Source organism: Marmota monax, unplaced genomic scaffold, assembly GCF_021218885.2.
Source record: "Marmota monax isolate L192 unplaced genomic scaffold, Marmota_monax_Labrador192_F-V1.1 WCK01_AAM20220418_F8-fsc00042, whole genome shotgun sequence".
Lineage (NCBI taxonomy): Eukaryota > Metazoa > Chordata > Mammalia > Rodentia > Sciuridae > Marmota > Marmota monax.
The window spans coordinates 4,948,617-4,962,080 of record NW_026693008.1 but is presented as its reverse complement, the minus strand read 5'-3'; the positions used below and the strand labels follow the sequence as shown (position 1 = coordinate 4,962,080).

The following is a 13,464-nucleotide window of genomic DNA, read 5'->3' as shown; positions in this document are numbered from 1 at the left end:
CTATAAAATACATTCATTTTTCTTTTTTCCTTTCCTGAAGGCTTCTCTGAAATAATGGATATTCCCCCCTCCCTACAGTGAAGACAATCACCCTAAGTTCAGTGTATCTGAGGTGGAAGGGGAGAGAATATCCAGTCTGTGGGATTGCAGACACGAGCCCGTGCCACGCACAGTGAAATTGGATAGTTTGCAAATCGTGCTGCCTTAGGGATGGATGTACATACAAACTCCCAAATGGTACATTAATTGATTTTGATTATATGACTGATTCCAAAGCTGGAGCATTTCAAACTGTTTTCAAACTAATGGCCGCTACATTTGGCAAGGAGCCCAACCGCGCGCCGGGTTCATTATAAAAGGAGATCTTGACAGCCCATCAGGGGGACAGAATGCATGCTAGGTTTCCGAGTACTTGCTCAGTTTTGGAAGACTTTGTATTGTTCTTCCTTAAAAGGCTCCAGAAATTTAGCATCCCCACCTCCCACAAGAGCCAGGCCTGCATAGGGCAGAGTGACCCCGGTAAGAACAACAAGACCTTTACCATTTGGGCGTTAAGGTCCACTGATTAGATTCCAGCTGAGGTGCAGGGGTTTCAGTGGAATTGGATGGGAAGTCGAGGGTGATCCTCAGGATGAGTAAAACCTGTGACACCTCGCCTACTTCCCTGTGTCCCACTTTTTCCTGACCTGCCTGGTTACTGGGACATTTGTCTCTGTTTTCATTTTTGATTGTCCCCTTCAGCAATTTACTAATTAGACATTAAAACTTCTATCCTCTCGATCCCAATGCCAAGTGGATGAGCACAAACCGGTTGAGCTAGAAAAGAATGAAGGCAGATCTGGTGAGCACAGACTGATAACCAGAGCCAGAATGGGTCACCCAGGCAGGGTGGCCGACGTCCGGTGAGTGCCAGTCAGCTTGTCCGAGTGCAGTTATTATCAGCTCCTCTTTCTGTGGTTAGAAGTGTCCATGAACAGTTAATGACGAGGCCACCCTAGAGCCAGCATCACTGCAGGGAGCAGGGTGGTTGAGCGGGAGAGGACCTCATCTTACAGGGGTAGCTGGCAGCCTGCTTCAACATCCTTGTCACCGGTGAATGGTGACATTCACTGTTGCCCCAGATGAGTTTCAGAGAGACCAGAAGTCTGGATTTTTAGGTGAATGTCCTGGTTTTAAATGTCCAGATTAAAAAATAAATAAAATAAAAGGTTGGCAGTTATCCAGTTTTATAAAAGCACCAGCCAAATATGTCTATGATATTTTGGTTGATTGGAATGAAGCGTTCCACTCATTCCTTTTAAAAAAAGGAGAAACCAGGAGATGAAGGAGGAAAATGGGATGTCATGGAGATCCGAGCCTTTGACAAGGACTGCGGTACAATGGTGAGCAAGGAGACTGTTCCTATATGCTTCTTCTTCTTCTTTTTTTTTTTTTGTATTGAGGATTGAACCCAGTGGCATTTAACCACTGAGCCACATCCCCAGCCCCTTTTTAATATTTATTTAGAGACAGGGTCTTGCTCAATTGCTTAGGGCCTCACTAACTTGTTGCGGCTGGCTTTGAACTCATAATCCTCCTGCCTCAGCCTTTTGAGCTGCTGGGATGACAGGCCAGCACCCCCCTCCCGCAACCTCTTGTAGCCCTTTCGGATAGTGAGGTGTGGATCAGGGGACAGCAGGGTGAAGGAGCTGGTGGACCCTGCTGTCCCTGGGTTGGTGTTTGATGTCTAGTGTAAGTGGCTGGGGAATGGAAATCTGTGTGGAGCACATCCCATGTGCTCTGTGGGATGTGTTTAATATGTGGGAAAGGAGCAATACAGAAATCATCATTTGCAAATGTGGCCTTGGCTTTTAGGCTGTGAATTTTTGTACATTTCCACAACCAGTTTAGACGAACAGCTTTGGTTTTGAGTCAAGTTGAATTAATCTTATATCTTTATGTTCTTCTAAAAAAGAGATGCAATAATGTTCAAGTTTCCTCAGAGCCATTTGTGTCTCTGCAAAATAGGCGATTTAAGGTCCATCCTATCCTAAAAGCTTTTAGCTTGTGCAAAGCTTCTTCTTCTTGTTTTTTTTTTCTTTCTTTTAAAACCTTTGCTCTGTATTTAGAATAAATGGCAATCCTAGATCTGTAAAATAGGCAGTTAATAATGCCCTGGAAGCTGCCCACTGCACACCCAACCATAAAACCTGCTTGGAGGGCAAGACATGTTTGGAATATTCTTTAAGGATCAGATGCTGAAACATCACAATCAGCCGTGACCCTCCCATCTGCATGGCTAATTGCAGTCTTCATTTACCGTGGGGTATTGATCTGCTTTTAGTTTGTCCTGAAGGTGACGGGATCTCAGAGATCTATTTGTGCCTGTGGGGACCAGCTTGAACTGAGCTTCTTAGAGGAAACATTGTCACAGGGAGAAGATGAGGCTGTTCCTTTCACTTTGATAGGATTTCCAATATAAGCTTCATTCCTCTCCTGCAGAATGTGGGTCGGGAAGGACTCATGACCCATGAAGTCTTCAAGGGGTTGAGGTAACTCCTGTGACGTGCTTGCTACGGGCACACAGTAAGCTGTAAAGAAACAGTAGCTGTTTTGATTATTTGTTTGTTTATTTATTTGCCCCAGATTTTAATTTTTTAAAGTTCTAAATTTTGGATTAGTAATGTCATTAACTCTGAAGGAAAGTTGACAAAGGATGATGGTTTCTTTTTTGTAATTACTGGGAAGTGAGCGGGTCAGGAAAACAAATGGCATAAAAGAAATTTGGGGAATAATTGGTAAAATGCAGATATGGACTATAAATTAGATCACATCGTAGCAAGGTTCGATTTCCTGAATATCATTACGATCATTACATCAGAGCACATCCTTGTTTTAAGACATTCACTCAAGCATTTGGCATGGAAGGGACATGATATCTGCAGCCTACTCTCAGAGGGTTCAAGAAAAAGTGTGTGCCTAGAAATTTTAAAGCAGATGCTGCTAAGTGTTGACAATAATGGCGTGGAGTTTGTTGGAATATTCAACCTTAAAAAAAAGATTTGGATAAAGCAGGCTGGCCAGGGAAAGTGTACCTGGTAATTGTTCCTTGTTTATTCACCAGGTAAAACTATCAGTTCAGTTCTCATAGAACTTTCTCTCAAAAGATGGGTTTGGCCAGGCATGGTGGTGCACACCTGCAATCCCAGCCTCTCAGGAGGCTGAGGCAGGAGGATCATGAGTTCAAAGCATCCTCAGCAAAAGTGAGGCCCTAAGCAATTCAGTGAGACCCTGTCTTTGTACTAAATAAAGTACAAAATAGGGCTGGGGACGTGGCTCTGTGGTTAAGTGACCCTGAGTTCAATCCCTGGTATCCCCACCACCACCACCAACAACAAAAAATAAAAAGATGAATTTCTCTCAATTAGTCTCCCCATCCTGCTCTTTTCCCAAACCTGCAGTTCTCCATTCCTGGAGATGGTTATTTGACAAGAGGAACTTCCTCACCACAGTTAGTGCTCCTGCTGTTTTCGTTTCCAACTCCCAGCCATAATCCTTTGTTCATGACATTATAATCATCACCACAAGTGGCTAATTGTGATGTCACAAATGGAGGATTATGACTCAAATGAGGAATAAACAGCAGGGGTGGATTAATTCCTAAGCAACGTAGAGGAAGATTCTGTTTGGTGCAAATGCCCCAGGGTAATAAAATTTAAAACAGAAAAAACACAAGTGGAAGAAGACAAAGGCGAACATATGTGATCTATTAGCCAAATTGTCTTTAAGTGGAGGCACCCCCCCAACCACTTTCTTTTTACTAAATTTTCCACGTGGCAAGAATAACGTAGATAAATGTATTTGTTTTCAAAGCTCAAGGCGTCTTGCTGACTAATTACAGGGCTGTCACACCTGGGCTGAAAAGTGGGTCACTGTGGAGCCATTGAGGTGTTTCCATTTTCCATAAAGTTGGATTGCTCGGTGCCTTCAGCATTGCAAAAGTCAGCCGGTAAAGATCAGCGTGATGGCTGCAGACAGCTGGGCTGATAATTGACAGCAGTCCAGACCTGGAAGTCCTGGGTGAGGCCAGCAGTGCCAGAATGACATCCTTAGCTCAGGACAGTTTTCTGAATGGGTTACATACACATGAAACACGGGTAACAGCTGTTGCTGTGGATTGGCCCCCAAATTAGTAGTCAGTTCTCCCTGGGACTATAATTTTCAATTCCAAGTCGAAGGATGCATTTTTCCCCCCGTTTTAGGAAATATGTGGTTCCTATACTATTCAGTTAACCAAGCATCCAAATTCTCCTCTTCAAGTGACATTTAACAGCTCCTTTATCCCTGAGGGTTATTTGGCGGTCTCAGGAGTACTCTTAAGTTTGTGGCCTTTTTGAAAACCATGGTCTCAGTAGCCAAACTAAATTGGAAATCCCTTGGAGTTGTTTTCCTCTTCCTGGGACATAGTGTCCCCTTGTTCTGTCCATTATATTTAGTTCTTTTCTCATGCTCTCTTGAATTATGACTTAACCTCCGCTTGGAGCCTTGGGAAACATCCGCCAAAGACTTGGGGCTACGGTCTGGCATTAGCAGTGGAAGAACTAAACCCACATCTTAGAAACATGGTAAATTGAGTTCATCAAGAAGCCTTTCCATTTGAGTCTAGGCATTTAATAATAACCTTTATGCACAAAGTAGAAATTATGTGATTATGATCTTGGGGCTGTGATTAGAATGTGTTGCTATATTGGTAACATTTAGAAATATGTGACTTTATCCAGTGGCTTAGATAAAGCAGTTCTGTGGTATCTGCAGCATGGCTGGAACATGGTCTTGTAGATGCCTCTAGTTTGAGGTTCCCTGCAGGCAGAACAGCCACGGGAAAGTCATGGTCCCGTTGGTCACTGTTTTCTATGGGAAGAGTCTGGTTGCTCACCATCGTAATACCCTGTGACAGTTGGCTGTTCTTTGTAGTTGAACTTACGTTGAGATTCTCACTTTGGGTATTCTGAATGGAGCATTTGTGGCCCTTTAAAAAAAAACAAAAACAGTCATTTTGGTGTGAGTGCCAGAGGGGCTCTGTCTCAACACATGATAGGAGCTCTCAAACCGGGTATAGTTTGGTATTGTGGGAAGTCTATATCACCCAGTGCTGGGAAAAACGCACACTGTGACCTCTGATCCTTAGGTTTTATACAACTTCATTCAGGAGCCACCCCGGCTGGCCAAAGCTTAGCAGATGCTTACAATGATTGCATTGCCATGTGTAATAGCCCAGAGCAGTTTCAAAGCCAAGAATGAGCAACAGTGACTAGTATAGAGCGAAACTTGCCTCTAAGTTTTCAAGCAGCTTGGAGTTCTGAAGTAGTTAGGTTGGGGAACCAGGTTTTAGAAGAAGCAACAGAGGGTGGTGAATATGACCATGATCTTTGTCATCAGAAGCACTTGGGTATGAGTTTCCCTGCCTCTGGGGACCTATCTGGTTTCTGGAGATGGATTCATCTCCCCGGACGCCCTCTTACTCTTTTTTTTTTTTAACACGCGAGCACCTACCCACATTATCACATTGTCAAAATTCAGGGAGAGAGAAGGGCATGTGAAGAATTGGACAAAAATGTCTGCATTTACTAAATTGAGAATTTGAAATGATCAGTGGGGGCAGGAGGAATGCCAGGCAGGGAGACGAGCATATGCAGGCAGACACGTGGACAGAGAAGGATTCCACGCAGGGCCCTGTGATGGAGAGGTTAGAGTACCAGAAAGGAAGGTCTGGGTCTGGGATGCAGTTCATGGCAGTGTGTGCTTTTAGCATGCTAAGGTCTTGAGTTCATTTCCCAAACGTGTGCATGCACACATGCACTTATAAACACACACAAAAGAGAAAGGAAAAGAAAGCAAGGCTCAGGAGGTCTGAGCATGGAGAAGGTTTGATTAAAATTAGGAGTGCTTATAGTCCCCTTGGGGATCTGACTCCCCCATCGTGTCATTGAACCAATTCAAGGATGCAGGCACTAAGTTAGTGGTGCAGGGTATTTATTGGAGGTTAATGTCTGATATAGAAGAAGGAGTGTGTGTGTGGGGGTCAAGATTGGGCAGGAGAGCCTCAGAATAGGATGCAGATGTAACCGTCTCAGAGCCACGGTTCCCTGATAGGTGACTCCTCTGAGTCCACTTGGGCAGCCTTGGGGCTGGGGATGAACTTTGATGTGACCCCAAATGTTGCTTGGATCCTGCAGGCTCCTTACCGTGGAGCAACAAGTTCTTTCTTTAAAGGGAGCAGCAATTGCTGTCCCTCTAGGGCTGCATGTCAGTTGGGGCTCCTAGCTTATCATTTCTAGCACAGCGTCATGTTTATTGCTTTTTTAGCATTTTATCAATATTAATAAAAAATTTGCATGGTTCATTTCGGTCCCCAGAGTGTGGCGTCTGTCAGTCTCGGATACTGGAGCTTAGATGTGGGCATTTCTTGGCAGCCTGGCCGACAATGTGTCAGGCCTCTTACTGCCACCGCCTCTCATTTGGGCTTGGAAAGATTAGATACCACGTGTTGGGCTGTGAGCAGCAATGCAATCATTGTAAGCATTTGCTAAGCTTTGGCCAGTGCCGTGCATTTTGGTGAGTAGCTAGTGTATGATTTCTCATTCCAGCAGTCCATTCTGGGAAGGGACTGGCTTTTATTGGAAGGATGCATGCATACATTTCCACCTGATGAATGAGGAAACCAACCTTGAGAGAGCTTAAGACATTTAAGACGCTTCAGGAGTGGCAAAGAGGAGACCTCAGCTCTCTGGCAGGATCCCACCATGCCTGCCATCTGAATTGCTCTGCTATCGGGTGGCAGATAGAAGTGGGAGTTAGTGAGCTAACAGAAGGAAGATTTGACCCACACCTGCCCTCCGATACTTCTCATTGTTCTCTGTGCCAGAGTTAATGGCCTTTTAAAACTGGCCGGTGCCATTAATAGCTGGTGAGGCTGTGGGGAAATGAGTCACCTTAGATGTCACCAGTGGGGACTTCCAACTGGTATAGTGTCTGTGAAGGGACTAGGCTGTGTCCATTGCAGTAGAGAGATATATCCTTTGATCTGGCAACTCTGCCCTCCAGGTGCTTACCTTACAGAGGTGCTTGTCCACAAGTATAAAATGACTCATGTCAAAGTTAGTCGTAGCAGCAGTGTTTGGATTTGGGGAAAAAAAAAATTGGAAGCAACCTGACAGCCCATTAATTGGGGCAGTTTTAATAAATTATGCTCTGCTAAATAGCAGCATATGTGCAGCTGTTACAATTAGCAAAGCATCTCCCTATGAACAGATACATATGTTTACCCATATATCTATCCATATCTATTTCCCCGAGATATCTTGTTAATGGGGGTGGGGAGCAAAGCGTACAACAGGATCTAGATGAGGGTAAATTTCTATGGGATTTACATATGGGTTTCGCTGAGTAGTATTGGGAAAGATGAGGGAAGAGGGTCTAGTTTGTATTGTCCGTCCTTTTCTACCTGTGATGTTGATTTTTTTTAATTGTATATGCACGCATCATCAATTCAAAACAATAAATTAACAGGTCTCCAAAACCCACTAAGCCCAAATGAATCAGTCATTGGTCATTAGGACCCAGAAAAAGATGATTCATAGTTTACCACCTAGATAACATATACCATAAACCAGCATTTGTTTCTTTCCCATCCAGAGCAGAACACCTGGGTGATTTGCCTTCAAGTTTGGCAGAGATGTTGGGAATGGTTTGACTCGAAAGTCTTATTTGGAATTTCCTTTAGGGCTTTCAGTGACACCCTATGTAAGTCCTTGCCCTGGAACCCAGATGTGTAGTGGTAGTCCTATTCAGGGTAAGAGCATCATATATTCATGTAACTGTGATTGGTGATTCTTCTGGAAAGTGCTGAGGGGGAAACCCACCTTCCATATGGATTTGTCAAGGTGGTAAATAGTATTTTAGATACAGATAAGATTATTCTAAAATTTATATGCAAAAGCAACTGTTTTAGAATACCCTGGGTCCAGACATCAGGGCTCCTGGCCCTTATCGACTTAATGTGGCTTTGGGACCCTCTTGGAACTTAACTGGTTGATACCCTTTCTTCCTTTTTAAAGCAAATGATTGCCTTGAAAAGAAAACGAAACTGTTATCTTTTATATTTATACAAAAAGTAAGGGAAATAATGAGGAGTAAGGGAAGTGTGCCTTATTTTTTAAGCAGGACTTTGTAGCGTGGCTGGTCATAGAAATCTTTTTATTAACACATTAGACAAATTCTGTAGAGGCCAATTTGCATTCACTTAAGAGAAACGCGTGGGGGTGGTATATAAATGTGCAGCAATACCTGCTTCTTTTTGGGAAATCAATTTGTTAAATAGCCCTCGGAATATGACAGCTTTGTGGTAGGATTATGACTTTTTTTGTTCCCATGTCTGTTACAGGGCTAACAGAATAAGACAGTTTAATCACATGCCATTATGTTGATAGGGGTGTGGGAAGCTCAGATGTGCCTCAGAGAGAGAGGAATTGGATGCCCAGCTTTTGCTTCTTGGCAGAGGCCTGTAATTAATTCCATGGTTTAGGTATGTGCCCTCCCAGCCCCGCTTCTTCTAAAGGTGTTTGCTAAACTGTAGGTGACATCACTTTGGCCACCACAAACAAATCTGTTAAGGTGGGCTGTTAGGGAAGATGGGCTACCAAGTAAGGGCTTTATTTTGAGAGACAGACAGACAGACAGACAGACAGACACACACACACACACACACACACACACACTGACTTCCCCATGTTTCCAGCCACAGGTCTACTCTTTACAGGGGTTAGGCAGGGACCAGGATTTAGGCAGGTGTTACCCTGGAAAATGGTTTTCAATCCTCAAGCCAAAAAGGGCTTTGTGCTGGACTAGGGCTGTGTCCAGGCTTTTGTCCTCCAGCCAGGGATCTTTGAGGAGTTACAGCTGATAAAGCCAGAGCTCATCAAGGCTCTCTTTTTTCCTCTTCCCCTCCATCTTTCCGGAGACTCAGAGGCCACCAGCTGTGGCAGCGGGGTCTCAGCTTTGTCAGTGATTAGCTGCTCTGCAGGGAAGGCTCTCAGTGTTTCTCTGTGTTCTGGGAAGCTCTTTGGTGGATTGGAGCCCTCTAATCTGGCCCCTCACCGGGCAGGATGCAGGCAACTCAAGGAAGAGAAAGCATCCAATAGTCCACCACCCCCTTGTGTTTTCCATACCAAAGGACTTAGCATTTATGTTTGCAAAATTCAATTGTCAGTGCCCTTGTCAGCTGCTGCTTTAAATTCTGTGTCCTTTGCCTGTTTCTGGGTCACTGCCTAGTCAATGGTAAACACTTCCATATCCCAGCTTTCTTTTTCTGGGTGACTTGGTGTGTGAGCCTTGTTGGTAGCAGAAGCTTAGATAGGGTGCCTTGACCTTGACCTGTCTGCCACGTTCATATTTGTCCTGTCTCTCTTCTCAGCACATCAGGAGAAATATCTGAACATGTCCAGTGTGATCTTGAACCAGACAAAGAGGGCAGAGGTTGAGGAAGTTTGGCAATGATTTTGCCCTGGGCCAAGGAGCTGGTATCCCTGAATCACACCTTACTTCTCATGAAGGACTGTTCTTACTGTAATATTTTATCACTCCAGACTTCATGTTCTAGGAATGAAAATTATACTCACTATTAGCTGAAGGAAAACATTTTTGGCAATTCATATTTGGAGCTGCTAATCACAAACATCCCTAACACCATCCCGAAGCCATTTGGTGATTGGAATTACCAATTTTTTGGGCAGTGATTCATGTGTGCAGACACCCATGTGTGTACACATACATATGTCTTTTTTTTAGTAGGTCTTACAAAAAATTCTAGAAGGATTTTCAGTGAAATGTGGATACATATTTATGATGGTCTGAGTTAAAATGTAGACTGTGTGGCATGTATGAAGTTCATTTTAGAGGGTACCATGTTGGTCAGCTTTTTGTTGCTGTGACCAAAATACCTAACAGGAATAACTGAGAAGAGGGGCTGGGGTTGTGGCTCAGTGGTAGAGCGCTCACCTACCATGCATGAGGCACTGGGTTCAATTCTCAGCACTACATAAAAATAAATAAAGATATTGTGTCCAACCAAAAAAATAAATATTAAAACAAAGATGTTATTTCCACCTAAAACTAAAATATAATTAAAAAAAAAGAATAACTGAGAATAAAAAAAAAATTAACTTGGGCCCACTGTCTCAGAAGATCAGTCCATGGTCCACCAACTCCATTGCTTTGGGCCCAAGATGAGGCAGAACATCATGGTGGAAGGGTGTGGTGGTGGAAAGCAGCTCATGTTAGCAGGGAAGCAGAGCCAGGGAGAAGAGATAATCCCTTAGGACATGCCCCTCCTCAGTGACATCCCTCCTCCAGCCACCCCCACCTGCCTACTATTACCACTCAGTTGTCTATTCTGATTATTAATCTATCAAATGGATTAATCCACTGATGAAGTTACAACTCTTATACTCACTTCTCCTCATCATTTTTTTCGGGAGACAGCTCACATCTAAACCATACCAAGAGCTCCGGGAGAGTGGGAGGAAGGAAAGGAGAGAGGGATTCTTTTGTAGGGCAGCTAAAATTGAGAGTAAGAGGCCCATGTGGCTGGGAGGATCTAATCTCTGCTCTAGGATGCTGAGGACTATGGTGTCTCTGGAAATTGGGGCAACACAGCTGGAAGTGTCAAGGGAAAATGTGAATTCTGGACATCGATTTGTTTCTCTCAGGTGCATTTCTGTATAGCCCAGGTGCAGTGCCATTAGGAAGTCCAGTCTTTAGGAAGAGAACAGACTAGCAGGCTCATCACAGTGAAGGCAAGAACTAGCAGTCTGTCTCACTCGGAGCGTGATCATCCCCATCACCTAAATGCATGGATCCCAGAGACTCAAGTCTCCGTCGACTTCTGTTTATTTTCTACTGGAGGCATTTCGGGAGTCTCAGCTTATATTCTGATAATTTTCTAGGTAGGAAGCTCTTCATAGGGCTCAGAGTAATGTTCCTCTCAAGAGCTTTGGACACAGCATCAGGCAAGGAAGGGGCACATCTTCTTGCAAATCCCACTGTACTTTCCATTTGCTGCCTGCTTCCATGTCTTTGCCTCCTCTGGGTGCCCTCCAAGCCCTCCCCTGGGTTAGGTGATGAGCCACGGTTTCACCAGACTTCATTCTGGCATTAACTGCAACCAGGCGATGGGCCTTACTTGTTGTGACAGTGTCACCAGCTCTCACTGTAGTCAAGCAGATGGCTTGGAATGCAAAGCAGTGATTCCTGTGGTTATCACTTCTTGGAAGTTCTGAGACCTCCAGGTTCTTCAAGGCTACTGAACCCAAGAAGGGATTGGGGCGGGGATGGCAGAGACTTCCCAAAGGGGAAGCGCCACATTCCTTTCTGACTGTTGCTGCTTCTTTCCAGGACAAAAGGTAAGTGCCTAGCTGTCCCTGTGCTCGATGGGCACGTGTTATATAGCAGCTGTTTTGGGACCCTCTCTGCCTCGATTTCCCTCTCCTGGACCTCTGATGCATGCAAAGTGGAGGGAATGTAGGAAAGGGTAGAAGACAGGTTGAATCAACATGCACAAATTTAAGTAAGGCTTAGGTCCCTAAAACCCTGGAGGTGCACCAAGGGATAAATTCATCCCCTTTCCCTATTATCAGGCACCAAGGCCACCAGCGATGTGCATTCACAGGTTGTACATCCTAAGAGAAAACCATTCGCTCACATCCTTTCTGATAGTTGACTCTTGTTCTCTTTGAAAAGTCCTCCTAAGTATTTGGCCAGAAACAAAGCTCTTTGAATAACAGCAACCCTCTGTTGGCTTTTGAGCATATGTCAGGCTTTTTGCTACAGAGTGATTTTTTTTTTCCTAAGGAAATTAATAGATGATACATTCAATGCCAGACAGTTTTAGATCTTGGAGCCGTCTTCCTCGAAAGGCACATTATTGTGTCTTTACATCTCTCAGATGGAACTGCTTAGGGGATGATTGATTGGTGGAAGGAACTGCTGTGTTTTTACATAGACAAAGTAGAATCCTGTCATCTGTAGATGGAGGAAAGGTTGAATTAAAATTATGGCATGCCCAAAATGGTGGAATATTATGTACCCTCAAATGTCATAAATGTATATAATGACAGGGAGAAATGTCTGATGTGTTGTTGGAAGATAGAAGCAAGTGGCAGAGCTGTGTGGAGATTGATCTTATTTGTGTCTTATAAATGAATTTCAGGACCTGCCTAAATATGTATGCATATCTCTGCGTATGTTTGCATATTTATTTCAAAAATTTGACAAAAAAGAGGAACAAAACTGTGTTCCCTCAGGGGTATGGGGCAACAGTGGCTAGAAGAGGACAGAGGGTGATCACTGTGTTCGCTTACACCTATGTGTTGTCTTTATCTCTCACAACAGGCGTATATTTATATGCCATAGATATACAAATTCTGGAAAAAAATCTCCCAGCAAGATCAGTAATGCAGACAGTAAGTACCTTACCTGAGGCTACCATTCTGGTTCTTATCAAGAGCAGTTGTTAGCATTCAGCATTTCAGTAAAATATGAATACTTTGGAAAGCACATGGCCTTCCCCAAGATCTGGCAGGTACAGTAGAGTCACATTAACTAAACATTAACTAAAAGGGCTTACGTTTGAATCCCTGATTCATAATGAACTTACTGATGGGAAGACAGAAAGGGATATTGTTAGCATACACAGGTCACACAGATGAGCACATCTTTGGTTGTACAGAGTAGATAAAGTAAGTAGAATGAGTATTCCACCCTGTATTCGCATATATTATTATTTATGGAGTACATTCCAATGCTAAACATAATGAATCAATGACAAATATTGAAATTTCTTTTCCTACCATGCTGTGTCCCCATAAGGATGCAACTGCCCATCGGTAGGTACGGTCAGGTTACTGGCTCCATGAAGAGTTTCATGTTATACTTAAGTTGCAAATAACATTTGTTTTATTTGCATGCCCCATGGAACTGGACAGATCATTGTTCAAGTCTCCATCAGGCAGCTGAGGACCAAACAGTACATCCTTGTGTTAAGCTTGCAGCTAGACTTTTCAGCTCTAAAAAGTAAATGACAAAATGACGTAGCTCCGCAGAGTTGGGATGTATTAAATGAAAGAGTTCAGGGGGGCTGGGGTTGTGGCTCAGTGGTAGCGCACTTGCCTGGCATGCATGAGGCACTGGGTTCTATTCTCAGCACCACATTCAAATAAATAAAATAAAGGTCCATCAACAACTTTAAAATATTTTAAAAAATATGAAATAGTTCATGAGAGTGACAAAAGTACAGTTGGTGGCGTGTCTTGTTGAATGGATATGAACTGCCTTTACTATGTGTGATACCGTGCAAAAGCACAGAACTGAAAATCTCATGGCAAAAGGTAGCTGCTTCTATGCAAGTGTGTAGTAAAATTTTTCTTATAT

At 43.6% G+C, this 13,464-nt stretch overlaps 1 protein-coding gene across 3 annotated transcripts in view; it reads left to right on the top strand.

Moving 5' to 3' along the window:
- Ptprg (protein tyrosine phosphatase receptor type G) overlaps window positions 1-13,464 on the top strand; it is a 712,009-nt gene that overhangs the window by 111,123 nt on the left and 587,422 nt on the right. The gene's annotated exons all lie outside the window — the stretch shown is intronic.